Raw genomic sequence first — 14638 nt, 5'->3', positions numbered from 1 at the left:
GATTACCTGATCACAGTCAAAAAAAAATACTGGTGGGTTTAGAAAGAACAGAGCTCCTACAAAGTGTTTAGAAAAGGCCATGTCTATTTTCCGAAGCTGAAAGATGAAATCAAGAGGTAAATATCAAGATGTAGAAAACATCTTGATCATCCTCATTTTTAAGGTAAGGGAATGAGTAAATAATTAGTAGTAGACAGAGATAAGTCTTTAGTTCTTTAAAAGTGAACAGTAAGTACACTTCTCAATCAGTGTAAAATCTAATGTGAAGTCACATGTAGTGCTTACTTGGCACATAGAAATAGGCAGGTGCTGTCTTTATTTTTGAGCAAGTTGAAAGCTGGAAAGCAATTTATTCCATTACCTAAGCACATAGATAGTTTGATTTTTGAAGTGACTTCTGCATAGGTCAATACATAGCTATCATTCTGAAAAATAACAGGCTTGAGTTGCTTTCTTTAAAACTTAGCATCATTTTCAGAAATAAACGATGTGGTTTGTAATAGGTGTTGAATCCCTTTCTAAAATGGGCAAAAACATGGAGATAGAAGCAGTAAGAAAATCAGTTATTCTTTTGGAGCCCTGAAATTTGGAAATATTTGTGTGCTATGTAACTAGACCTCAGCTAACAGTTGGGTGTTTTTTCTTAACTCTGTTTTCATCAATGTATTTAAAAAAATATACAATTGGAAATATACCAGCCTTTCTCTTCAGACACAATTAGCAGGACCAATCTAGACAACAAAAAAACGCTGAAAGCAGTACTATATGTTCATGGGCTTGATGTTTTCTTTTGCCATTAATAATAATGTACTTTCTAATCATATTGAACATAAACCTCACTTTGGAAGTGTGTTTAATCTTAAGGTGGAAGATAACTTTTATTAAAGCATCAATTCTTTTTCTTATTTAAATATGCCACATTAAGCCAGGAAAAGTCATGATGCACAAATACTAAAAGGGTTAACTATATATTTTTGTGGAAGCTGTGGCCATTCTAAATGAGAAAAATGTGATAGAAACACCAAAAAAAAAAAATCATGTCAGAGATTCTTGACCCTCCTGTGTCACCCCACTTGGATTCCTTGTAATCTGCAACTCAATTTTGAGGATTTTTCTCTCCTATATTTTGACCTTTTTTCAGCCTTGTTTTTTTTTTTGAAGAAAATTGAACTTACCTGAGGTGACTTGATTTTGTTACTGTCTTTAAAGTGTCTCTTAGTCTCTGATGAAAGTATCTGTGGTGTCTTTTGTTGAAACAGAAGTTGTGCATGTGAATGATATATCATTTTATTTATGGTTTTTTATTCATAAATCAACAGAGTGGACTTAAAGTGCTATTTATAATACTAAGGGAATTTTTCATTTATGTTAAGTACTTTCATTTAAAAAACCTATGGGGTTTTAAATTACCTAAGAAGCTTGGAAGTGATTTCATACTGCATTTCTTCTGCATATACTTCCATGTATAAAAGTTTTCTGTTGTCCTCAAAAACGGATGGCAAGATTCAGTATCATACTATGAAAAATGAATGGTACAGTGTTTCATATATTAATGCCTTTTGTACTTACCTGTCAAATACAAGAAGAATAATGCATTAATACATGTCTTCCAAAAAGGGTTATATTCTGAACCTGAGCACATCCTGATTTGTTTTCATAAATAGTGTTGAATACAGTGAGTAGATCAGATTCAACACACCAGTGTTTTGAAATATAGTCAATATTTATTCTAATATTCTGAACTCAATATTCAGTATTCAATAATCCAAAACATAAAATGCTAGGATGGTTTTATCCGGCTATCTCTGAAATTTTATCTTGATTTTATTTTCTCAGTATTCTATAAAGGATTTTTAAAACCCCCAAATCTTTGCTGGAAAGCCTACTTTCTGTTTTCATAAGCTAAAACTTTCTGCTTTATGCTGTGATTCAAATATACAGGGTTCACAATACTGCAGTTATGGGCACTTCACTAGAATACTGACATGTACAAACATGTTTGGGTTTTTTGTTTGTGGAAGCTAGTGGTCCTCTGCTGCAGATTGTTCCTTTGGATTAAATTGCTTTTGAGGAATTGTGGAGGGTGTGGGCTTGCCATTGCTTTTAATATCCTCCTGGATAATTTCTGTAACTGTAAATTATAAACATGAGGTGACGAGCAACTTTCTAGTGGAAACCCAGTGGCAGGTAATGCACAGTCCTGTATAGCTCAAATCCCTAACCGTAGTGAGACAGGCTCAGCTCTTCAATATAGGAAAATCAGACTAAGCAAAACACTTCATTCAGAGTAACACTTCATGCATGGAGTTACTCTGCTTAAAAGAAAGAAGAGTGAGATTTAACAAGTCTCTTCATCAGCCTTTGATTCTGTTGACTCTTACAAATTCATGGAACGGAGCATTTTATTAAACATATTTTCTTCAATTATATATCTCTTACCCTGTGCTTTTGTGTTGCACTGTATGTTCATCCTTCCAGTTGATCATTTTGCTGAATATTGCCTGATCCCAAATTGTGTGTGCCTCTAACAATGATAGTGAAGTATGCAAATGAAGTAATGTGCAATTCACTTTGAGCTTGCTGTTATGGAAGTACTGCACCAATTTAACCTCTGAAGTCTGCACAGTAATGAATCAGCTGAGCTTTCCTTGATTTTGTAGAATGTTTTACAAGCAGAATTTAATGTGACTCTGAAAATCAAGAGACAACTCATTAACGCTATTTTGCTCCTACTCTTTCTTCTCACTGCTGCTCTGCCTGACACCCCCCCGCAAAAAACCCACAAGCAAACAACCCCCCTCCCAGCACAAACAAACCCTAAACCCAACAAACCCCAAGCCCACCACACCCAAAACCCCCTTACCCCTGCTTTACTGGAAGACATCTTTAAGGTTTTGATATCTGCAAATTTAAATAATATTAAACGGCCTGAAAGGCAAGAGAATAAACAAACAGTTCAACTGCACTGGTAAAATATTTCTGTGAGGAAGTAATTTAGTTTGCAGTGTGGAAGAAAAAAGTGACTGAACAGTAATTAGTTTACTGTATTGTTTGTAATAATGTTGTATGTTTAACAGGGCATAAATGGGAGATGAGTGAGGGATTTTGTATTAGTACTATGGATTGCTTCAGCTTTCATAAACACGAGAGGATTATCTCTTTATAAGCATGCCTGTTGACAAAAGATTAAATATTCCTGATGTTGCTCTGAATGACATCCAGTTTTTCACATACAGAAATTGAATACTGTATTTCTAAGGGTCAAATTTAGCAAACGAAGAACAGGAATCTATTTTTTTGGGCAATGACGCTTGGGTCAGTGACAAAGGAAGATGAAATTTTTTAGGTAGTGGCCAGGCTACTGCTAAGCCTGGGAGAAAGATGACAATGTTTTCATATTTCAGGGAGAGTCAAGTGTTGAAGTAACTTGCACTAGGTAAGGAGGTAGAAAAACATTCTGAAAATTAGTCAATGCCCTTTTCCACATGAAAATGTCCACATTTAAAACTGAAACCTCAAGACTTCGGGGCTTGTAATATATGACTTTGAATTTCTACTTTTCAGTAGCAAAGATTAGAGTAAAAAATTCAGTTTATGTAAGTAGCTGAAATATTCTATAGAAATTTTATCACAGTCAGAAATATTTTTTATTTTTTTTTAATATAAGCTTGTCAGATAAATATAATCTGTTTAAAATATTACATAGACCTGAACATTACTGAATAGCAAGGAAACCAATAACTTAAACCAGTCAAGTGGTTTTGTAAGCTTCTAGCTGAAGAGCCAACAGTGACGAGAATGACAAAATCATTCATGTAGGAGGGACCTTGGAGGTATCTAGCTCAACCTCCTTCTCAAAATAGGTCAGTTATGAAGATCATCATAGCTGGCTCAACCAGCTTTGTCCAGTTGAGTTTTGAAATCCTCAATGCCTTATGCCTGCTATCTCTCACTTTCCTGTTACGCCCCACAATAAAAAACTTGACTTTATCTGTTTGATAGCCACTCAGTACTAGATAGTACTGGAAAGTTATTGTTAGGTCCCTCCCAAAGCCTTCTACTTTTTTTTTTTTCCCTGAGTCAAACAAGCCCAGTTGCCTCAATATATCTTCAAAGGGCATCTGCTTCTGTGCACTATTTCTGTGGGCCCCTGATCTTACTTCAATTTATTGATATTCTGGTAGTGGAAAATCCAGAACTGGATGTAGTAAGTGATTCCCTTGAACACCTGACTGTGCTTCAGCTGATACAGCCCAGGAAACTCTTGGCCCTCATTGCTGCAAGGGCGTGCTGTATATGTGTGTATCATGCTGTCTACTAGGCGCCCCAAATCCCTTGCAGTATGTCGTGGTTTAACCAATGCCAGACAGCTTTTTACCCACTCCCCCCCCTTCTTGCCCTCCCCCTACTCCTGGGGGAACGGAGAGGAGAATGAAAAAGAAATGCAACTCCCACGGGTTGAGATAAGAACAGTTTAGTAACTAAGGTATAACACAAATCACTACTGCTGCCACCAATAATAGTAATGATAAAGGAAATAACAAGGGAAGAGAATACAACACCCCATCACCAGGTGACCGATAACTTGCCCCCCCTAGCCCGATCAAGCAGCGACCCATACCTCCTCCAACCCTGCAGTCCACCCAGTCTTTCCGGCTAACTCCCAGTTACCTCCTGGGCATGACGTGCTGTGGTATGGAATACCTCTTTGGTCAGTTTGGGTCAGGTGTCCTGTCTCTGCTTCCTCCCGGCTCCCCTCCTCCCTGGCAGAGCATGAGGCCCACAAAGTCCTTGGCCAAACCAAAACATCATTGTTTTTCAGCTCTGTTCCCAGCTGAAAGTCAAAACACAGCCCTGCACCAGCTACCAAGAAAGAGAAAAATGACTGCCACTGCTAAACCCAGGACATTATCCACCCCTTATTCCATACCATTCACGTCATGCTCAGATCCCACATTTTCAATATACCATCACTCTTATCTAAGTGCACTCTCATCGTAGTGCATGGACCAGTCCCTATAAAGCTGCTGAGTCCATCTGGTCCATGATGCCAGGCTCCATCTCTCGTAACAGTCTTTCAGAGCAGGAGAGGCTGTGTGCGGTGTTCACACACATGAATAACCTCTGCAGGAGTGTCCATTGTTAGGTCCACCCCTCGATCATGAGTCCATCTCTATGTTGCATCTCTGCTCTGTTGGCCTTAAGGGTCATGGGCCCACCAGGTTCAAAATAATTCATTGTCCTTCCATCTCCAATGTTTCCAAAGCACTGGAGGGGCCCAGTGGACTAGATACTTGCCCATACTGTCCCAAACACCCTGCCACTCATGACTGTCCAGCCTTGGGGAAAACCTCTTGGTCCTCCCATATTGTTGTCTAACCCCAGACAAGACCCAAACCCGACTCTGCTTAAATTTTGGGATCGGACACAATCGTGGTGGGTAAAACACACTCTGCATGTGTGCCAACATAGTGAACACCATCACAATCAGCAGGAAGGTCCCAAGGATACCCAAAGGCCATTCAAAACCTTCAGAACTCTCAAACAATGCTGCTGTACTTGTCACTGGGGCTGGTGCAGCTGCTGTGCTTGCCGGCTCTCCCACCACCAGCTTCTCTTTTCCTGAGCCCAGCTCTTCCTCCTCTGCCTTGCTGGGAAATGCTGCGGGGTCTCCTGCGTCCTCCTGGGGCTCGGCGGGCGGCTTCCGGGGAATGCTCTCGGCCGTCGCGGGGCTGGGATCGGCCGCGGGGCTCGGCTCCTGCGTGGGGCTCGGTTCCTCCGCCGCCTTCTCCCGCTGCTCGGCAGCCGCCTCCTCCCGCTCCTCGACCGCCCCGACCTCCTCCACCGGCAGCCGCTCCCTGCCGGACTCCGGTCCCGCTCCCACTTGGTGCCCGGGGCCGCTCTCCCGGGCCGCTTCAGCAGCCGCCGGCTCCCGGGGCCGTCCCATCTCGGCTTCCCAGAGCCTCACGCAGACGGAGGCGAGGGCGAGGGCCAGGAGGGTGAGGAGCAGCCGGACGGCCAGGGACCAGTCCACGGCCACGTCCGTCCCGCCCTGCTGCTGGAGCTCGCCCGTATTACAAGTCATTGCCATAAAGTACAGTGAGACAAGAACCTTAGCCCAAGCCCCACACTTGATAAACACTAACACAGCAAACACCGGCTCTAAGTAAGTTACAGCATTCTGAAGCTGTGAGATCAAGAGGAACAACTCTGAGAGCCAATAAATCAGCATTGTGACGGTCAGATCTGTCATTATCTCAACCCCTCGTGCCCCACGTTGGGCGCCAAAAAGAACTGTTGTGGTTTAACCAATGCCAGACAGCTTTTTACCCACTCACCCCCTTCTTGCCCTCCCCCTACTCCTGGGGGAACGGAGAGGAGAATGAAAAAGAAATGCAACTCCCACGGGTTGAGATAAGAACAGTTTAGTAACTAAGGTATAACACAAATCACTACTGCTGCCACCAATAATAGTAATGATAAAAGAAATAACAAGGGAAGAGAATACAACACCCCATCACCAGGTGACCGATAACTTGCCCCCCCACAGCCCGATCAAGCACCGACCCATACCTCCTCCAACCCTGCAGTCCACCCAGCCCTTCCGGCTAACTCCCAGTTACCTCCTGGGCATGACGTGCTGTGGTATGGAATACCTCTTTGGTCAGTTTGGGTCAGGTGTCCTGTCTCTGCTTCCTCCCGGCTCCCCTCCTCCCTGGCAGAGCATGAGGCCCACAAAGTCCTTGGCCAAACCAAAACATCATTGTTTTTCAGCTCTGTTCCCAGCTGAAAGTCAAAACACAGCCCTGCACCAGCTACCAAGAAAGAGAAAAATGACTGCCACTGCTAAACCCAGGACACAGTAGAACTGTTCTCCAGCAAGTCTTTCCCCAGCCTGTACTTTAGTTGGGGTTTGTCCTTCCCAAGGGAAGGATTTTGGAAGTCCTGGAATCTCAGAGTTTCATTCATTGTTCCAGCTTGTCTAGGTCCCCCTGCAATTACTCTATTTCTTCATGGTCAAAATTTGCTTTTGTAAAAATTCTCTGCCTCAACTTATTTGTATGTGTGTAAGTGAAAGGGAAGTAATTGCACCTTCCTGGATGGTCACCTAGAAACCACCAGAAATTGGTGAGGCTGTGAGAACCACCATTGGTCACTAGATGTTAGTAGCAGGTTTGCAGCACTGCTCTGCATCAAAAGTTTCCTAACTTACAGCTGGCGGGGAGGTTTCATGGTATAGGGATGATGATAACAGTACTCCCTCCCTGATGACTTTCAATCTGCAGAAGATGGTGACTTGTGAAGAGCAGGTATTCTTTGCATTCATCTGCAATGCATTTCTTTCAAGAAGTGGGCTAGCTCCATGGTTAATCTCTGAGTACTTGTAGAAAATATCTGCGTTCCTCCCCAACTTTTCTCTTCCTGAAGAAGAAATGTCTGTTGGTAATGAGATTCATATTGGTTGAAAGGTACACATCTCCCAGATGAAGCAAACATGCCGAATAACCCTGACTACTGAAGGGAAATTTTTCTTTAGGGAATGCCTATACTGCATTTTGAAGACAGGAGAAGGTAATGGATATCCTGAAACTGTAAATTAGTAGTCTTGCATAAGGTAAGATAACATGCTGGATATTTATAGTTCTAACAATAATTCAGTAGTTATGTCTCTCCTATGCATTTAAACTATGAGATAAGCAAGAGTTCTTCTGTACCAGATGGTCTAAACGGCTTGATATATCACATTAGAAGAAAAAGTCAATCCATGTACTTGCTTTTAACCTTTGATACTGCAGGTGTCCTTTGGAATGTACCACTAAGCACTGCTTCTATAATGCCGTTGTAACAGTGAGTCAGCTTGCTGTACAGGTTTTGTTTATTCTTCTCATTCACTTTCATGATTCCTGAACTGGAAGCTACTTCTGTGAGACGTTTTCAGAGCCTTAACAGCAACTTATGGACGATTGCTGTTGGAGGTACTGCAGAGTTCAGTAAGTTCTGTTGCATTTCTGAATTCTCCACAACTATTAAATGGGATATGATATGCAAAATACAGAACAGAGCTAATTTACTGGAACCATGAACTGCACTGTAACGCATGCTGAAGAATTCTTATAATTCTTTTAGGAGCTGCTTTTAAGGCTTTTAAAGGATCAGGCATGGTTCTATTTATTTCCTGGATGGAAGCATTATTACATTGTTATCATGGAAGCATTATGACATTTACCATTTAAAAATACATATAATGGATTAGCACCTTTGGTGTAAGATGTGAATATTCATTTAGATTCTAATATTATTTTTTTTTCACTCTCCTACACTGTCACTAAAATGTATTTTTCTGATAGTCATATTTTCTTTAAAACTGAAAAAGAGTCTTTTGCTGGGCTGTCAAAGCAGCATAACTTTTAGCAATGTCGAGAGTAACGGCATGTTTCTGTCTTCCCTATGTGGAAAGAAGCAACTTTGAAGTGATACGTAGAAGATCTTTGAGCTTGGATGGGTTTAGTACAGTTAATATTCTTGAGCTAACTCAGGATGGGGATGAAGAATGCAAATATCCACAGTTTAGAGAATATTTTGCCTTCAGTTAATAGCTGAGATTTGCTAGTGATTGTTTCACTGTAGTCATATGAAAACAAAGTTTGCAAAGTCTTGAGACAGAGAACCAATATTTCCCTTCTCCAAAAGTAATTAAAGAGAACTTGAGTTGAACACACCTAGTATGCTTAATCCCTGCAAAGATGAGAGTCCCAGCTTCAGTTCCATTATACTTCAGAGTGTAAGGAAGAATATCATATCTGGTTAACATTGGAGAGGAAACTTTTCATGGGCAGGTAATTTTAAACAGATTTTGCAGAGAGATAAGACCTAGTTCACTTCTGGAGTAAAATGCATGAAATGGTATGGCCAGGATCTGATGGTTTAGGTGGGAAATTAGATTACAACTTGCTGGATTACATAGATGAGGTAGGGATAAGTGTTAATATCTGTTGTGTGTGTGCCACTGAAGGTAGGGATGTTTGTTTTTCCTTTAGCTGCTCAGATGTTGATGTTCTGTATAATTGTATTTGTATGTTGTTGCCTTCATGAGGGGCTAGTAAATACTAGATAACCTTGAAGGACAGCAAGCAATAGAGAAGTCAAAGTGGGCAGAGCCCTTCCAAAGAGGGATGATAATCTCTGTGAAGAAATGAAATGGTTGATTTCGTGAATGGTTCATTGCATTTCATATGCTGAAGCAGGAAGTTGCTGTGTTGTTTTAGGCTGTTGTTTTAGTCCTGTTGTAAATTAGGTCAATTTTTCTTATGCATCTTTAATGTAATTGTTTATTTATGCAGCTCTTGCTTAGAGACAACAAGTCTATTAAAATGTAAAGGAAATAATGAGAGCTTGTGTTTTAAGGTAAAGCCAGGTGTGGCTATGCACAATTAGTTCAATTCGGTAGTTGTCTTGTAAAACTAATTATTATGAGTCAGATTTGAAGGATTTGTTTGCTATCAGGTGTCTTCTGAGTCAGAATGTAGGTCTTTCTGTGCTTGTTTATTGTTTATTGAACCTGCCTTCACACCATTCTTTTAAGCTGCTGCTTTTAACTGCATGGTTTTTGCCGTGTCAAATCCAACTTGATGGAATATAAAAATCAATATAAATTGTAAGTTCCTGAGCAGAAATATTCTCATGACTGCTCCATATTTGAATCAACTATTTCATGTTTCTGTCTCTTCTAACTGACCCAACACTTTTACATTCTGGCTGGCTATCTTTCCTGAATGTGGCTACAGGCAGGGTTCCTGGAAGTGCTTCTGCATTCATCAGGATAATGTCAAGGACCACTACTTAATTTCATGTGTCAAGTCACTAATTCACATTTGTTACTGATAACATAACATTTTTAAAGGTAAGACCTCTTTCGGACTTACTTGTTGATTTTTGATCTTTATGCATTTGTGACTCTACATAATTGACAGTAGAAAGCAAAACAATGACAGCTGTACGTAAATTCTCTTAAATATCTGCTCATTGCAGAGGGGTTGGACTAGATGCCCTTTGAAGGTCCCTTCCAATCCAGAGTAGTCTATGATTTTTCTAAGAGTGTATCCAAGTAAATTAATAATTTTTAAACAATTCTAACATTTCTAATGACATAGTATTGAAAAATCTTCTATAAAATGAAGTACAGCTTACCAGTCCTGTATGTCTACTGCAAGTTCTCCCTTGCCTTTCAAATGATACAACCTGCTACAGCTACAGTTGCATTTTAGTGCAGATACAGGTTTGTCATTGCTAGCAATTTATGATACCAGACCCCTTCAGTTCTTTAGGTACAGTATCCCTCATCTACTGTTCCTATAATAACTTGTGATAAATCTGTACATTTAAAATAACTTATGCTTTTTGTAGGACCTGACTACTTCAAGTTTTTTGTTATACATCATAAGCTTTGAAATGAATTGTCAATAGTTACAGTTCTGAAGACAAGTATTTAGTAATTGTCAACTTGTGGTGATACAATATGAAGAGACAATCTCTTATTTGATCAAGTGAGAATGCTAGATAGCTTTGGTTTCATATTTTAAAGATCTTTGTTGCTAGCAGTGTGTTTTCAGGATAAAGTGTTTTAGCATAGTGTATTGGGGACAAATGCATTTCTATTTTATAAACCTTCTAAATTCCTCAGGTGAAACAATAATTGTCAATGCATGAGTCAGTGAAGAATAATACAGGCATCAGCTGTGTCTGTACTGTAGAAGTATAAGGTATGTCTTCCTTTGCACCTTAGAACCAAAAGTGAATGCGCTGTTTCTCCACTCATTCTGTTGCTTTTCTGTCCAAGTAAAGTCAGTCACTGTAGCTAGGGGTTAGGAGCAGCAGGTTCTCTACTCCCAGTGTTTAGGAAGCAGGAACTGCAGAGATACCTGGCTTGCTCAGATCTAGGTTAGACTGTAAGAATACTTTTGTACCTGGTCTTGATGGGTCCCATCTTGATCAAAGTAAAACAAGAAAGGACAACTAGCTGTCTTGCTTATTAGGAAATGTTTGGGGATGTAAAGGCACTTGTCTGCATTTCATACCTTCAGTGACATGCACAAGTATGTTTTGCTTCAGCTTTCAACTGCTGCCATGGTCGAAGTGGAGCAGTCTTGAGGTTATTTTAGTTTGATCTAAAATCGGAGTATTTCTTCCCACTGTTTCACAAATTTTGGCAAATCTGTAGGCTGGATTAAACTCCTTGCATCTGTAGTGGACAGTGGGAAAGGAAAGAGCAGCATGATGATAGCCTGTTTAAATTCAGAATGTGTCCTGAAAATGAAATCCATCTTGTTGTTGCCTGTGTAAATGCTGTAAGGAAATGAAAGGAAGTTATATTCTCCCAGATATATCTATTCTAATGTTAAGAGACGAGGAAATGCTATGTGGGAAGTAGTATAGAATAGGTGTTGTATGAAGTGTAAACAGACCTTGGTTTTGTCTAGTCTTTGTCCAATTTGATACAGGTGTTGGTAGCCCTTTAGGCTTCCAGTTGGTCAGCCACCAGCCAGCGCTGAAGTTTGAGTTTTGCTACTTATTAGCGATAATCACCATATTTTGTGGTGTTTCCAATGCCACTATGCTTGTGGTAGGATCAGCACCATATCATCCAATTAACTCAGATGCTAAACTGGAGCATTTAACTTTTAATGGGGAAAGAATTTTGGAGAATGGTTGGAATGGAGACATCTTTTTCCTTTTCTCTGCCTTAAGTTCATTGTCTCACACATACACAAAGATGCTTGTGATAGTCTGCACTTTTGATAACAAAGTTAGCACCTTTCTGAAACAAGTACTGGTTCATGACATTGGATTATGTGTAGTTCTTTGGATGGAATTTGAACAACCTTGCAGCTTTTTTTTTCATCATACATTGGTTTGTCAGTAAGCAGGTGACTTCAGTGACAGCTTTGTGGATATGCAATCAGGTCCAAAGGAATGTGGGAAAGCCACAAGAGAAGACTTCTTGTCATCTGTCAAGACTTGTCAGAGTAAAATTAGCAAGTAGAGGAAAATATGGGATTATATACTTAGCCAAAAGAATGAAATTAAAAAATAGAAATGTATATTGATATATATATATCTAGATGCAGAAATATGTAGATGCGGATATTTCTTCAAAACACTTCAGGAAGGAAGATGCGAACTGAAACTTACAACTGCTTCATAAAACCATCTGCTTTTTCAATTAAGATTTTTCAAACTTGTCTAGTACCAACTTGTCTTTGGACTTGATAGCGTCCACGTGTTGACCTAATGGATTCAGAATGATGCACAAGATGTTTGTTTAAAATCACGCAAACAAGGATGATAGTCAGTATTCAAACTGGAGGTGCTCCACAGGCATAATAAGACAAAGAGTACAGTTATTAGTGTTTCTTCTTTTTAGGAGGTGCTCCACAGGCATAATAAGACAAATAGTACAGTTATTAGTGTTTCTTCTTTTTAATATTTAGGAGGGGTGGTATTAATGGCAACTTAAATTAGGAAGAATGGTGAAGAAGGAAGCGAAACTAAGATGCAAAAAAGGATACTACCAGAAGTACTGAGGTGTGCTTGAGCTGAATACAAGATAATGTCTAAGCCTGAACCTTAAGCCTGAAATCTTAAACCCTTGTAGGTTTTTAAATAAATTAATAATAATGGAATGACCTGATGTGCCTGGATAAAATATTAAAGTTTAGCATGTAACTAGCTCAGATGGTGTGATGCTTTTGGCTATCTTCTTTAATTGCTGTCATGCCTGTAAAACACTGAGTGAACACTGTCAACTATCAGTACATAAATGGAATGTTACTTGTGCAACATGTGCATTAACATGTCATGTGCCAGGAGATAACATATGAAGCTTATAAAATTTCCATAGAGGATCCAATAAAACATAGTAGGATGTGTTACCAACTGCATTATTTCTTAATCTGTACAAATCTTAGAAATCAGTGTATTACTTGGTGTAATTTCAAGTGATGCAATTAAAAATAACAATAGAAAGAAAATATTTCTGTATGCAGGAAGCTTCCAGATAGGACTGGTGGCATAGGACACCTCTGCAGTTTGGAAATTACAGTGTTCTTTAAATGGCATAACTGTGGGAACAGATGCTCATGCATTAAGTTCTCAGACTTAGATACAGCTGAAATTTACTTTCAGGCTTGGGGAGTTTATTTTCAAGCTTGTAGGGGATCTCAATGGGATGTTTGACAAGTGGTCACCTTGCAGGAAGCAGGATAAATTTACATTTTACTTTTATTAATTCCAGGTGATTTAATTTCACATTCAAAAGGAAAAGAAAAAATTGGTTTGATGATAATAGAGGATACCAGGCTAACAGCTCTAAAAACAGAACCCTTTTGTTTATCAAAATGTTTAGTGTTCCTTATTTGCAGTCAGGAGAAGATCTAATCTTTAGGAAGCAGGCTCTCTCCATTGCTTTTTTCCCTCCTTATTGGGGTAAAAAAGAGTGAATTTAAAAGCTCATCTCATGGAGACTCCCATGCATGTATATGGTATTTGAGTTGCTTTAGGTTTGAACCGTTGGTTTTGGACACAGTGGAAGCTCAAGTTCTGTATACTGTTATTTGAGTTGTTCTAGATGAGTGTGATGGCGTTCACAGAGATTTAGTAATAGTAATGTAGGGTTGTTGGTAGCTTAAGAAAGAGGTCACATATTCTCACAGTGAGTGAGGACTGCTTAAGATCTAAATATTTTGCTTACTATAAACTGTTTGGAAACAAGAAACTGCGGGAATACTTAGGATGGCAATAAACAAATATTAAGTATCCTGAATTACCAGCATATGAAGATAATAAAGCAATCAGTTGAATGAACTTTTAATTGAAGTGGGGCTGGGACTAAATTAAATTTTTCTAAAGGCTTTCACAGCAATCCTGCAGTGATAAATCCTACTACAACAAACGCACAATGCTTTGCTCTAACATCCTATCAGATACAGGTAGAGGGATTGCAAAATAGTTGCTGGAAGAGCTGTGTGTCAGGTTAGTGACCTGTATCTTTGACTGTCCTAAAGAGACTATGGTTTGCTTCAAGCAGGTTGCCTTAGTCTCTGTTTTCCCTACTTATTCTGTTGGAACATTTTGCATTTGCACTGTATGTATGGTTGATTGCCTCTGCATGAAGTGTGGTGATTGCCACCCAGATCCCACCTTCCTGAGGGAGAACTGTTAGGTCAAAGCAGTGCCCTGAATTACCATTTGACACTGGAAAATTAAACAAAGGTGACAAAACTTAAATTCCTGCATGTTTTGGAATGAAATATTTGAGAAAATGGTCTTGCCAAAATTTTATTGTAGGCAAAGCCATTTTGTCTTTCCTTTGGAACGTGCTCAGTGTGGATTTCGTGCTAGGCCAATTAATAAAATGTACACCCTCTTTCTGTTGCCAGTATGGAGCAATATGCTTGTGTTCTCATCTGTCTTGTTACTTCTGGTGCTGTCCAACCTTATAGCAATTATTTGCCAAGAAGGGAGAGATTTCAAGTACATGTACACTTGTAGCCTAGTGTTTTCTTTAAGATGATATACTGCCCTCAGGAAAAGGAACATGAAATAACAGGGAAAGTCTCAAGCAAAAGAAATACCTTTCATA

This window comes from Neopsephotus bourkii, unplaced genomic scaffold (genome assembly GCF_033783945.1).
Source record: "Neopsephotus bourkii isolate Nb327-2 ecotype Australia unplaced genomic scaffold, CSIRO-AGI_Nbou_v1 NB_196, whole genome shotgun sequence".
Taxonomy (NCBI): Eukaryota; Metazoa; Chordata; class Aves; order Psittaciformes; family Psittacidae; genus Neopsephotus; species Neopsephotus bourkii.
This window is presented reverse-complemented; position numbering follows the sequence as displayed.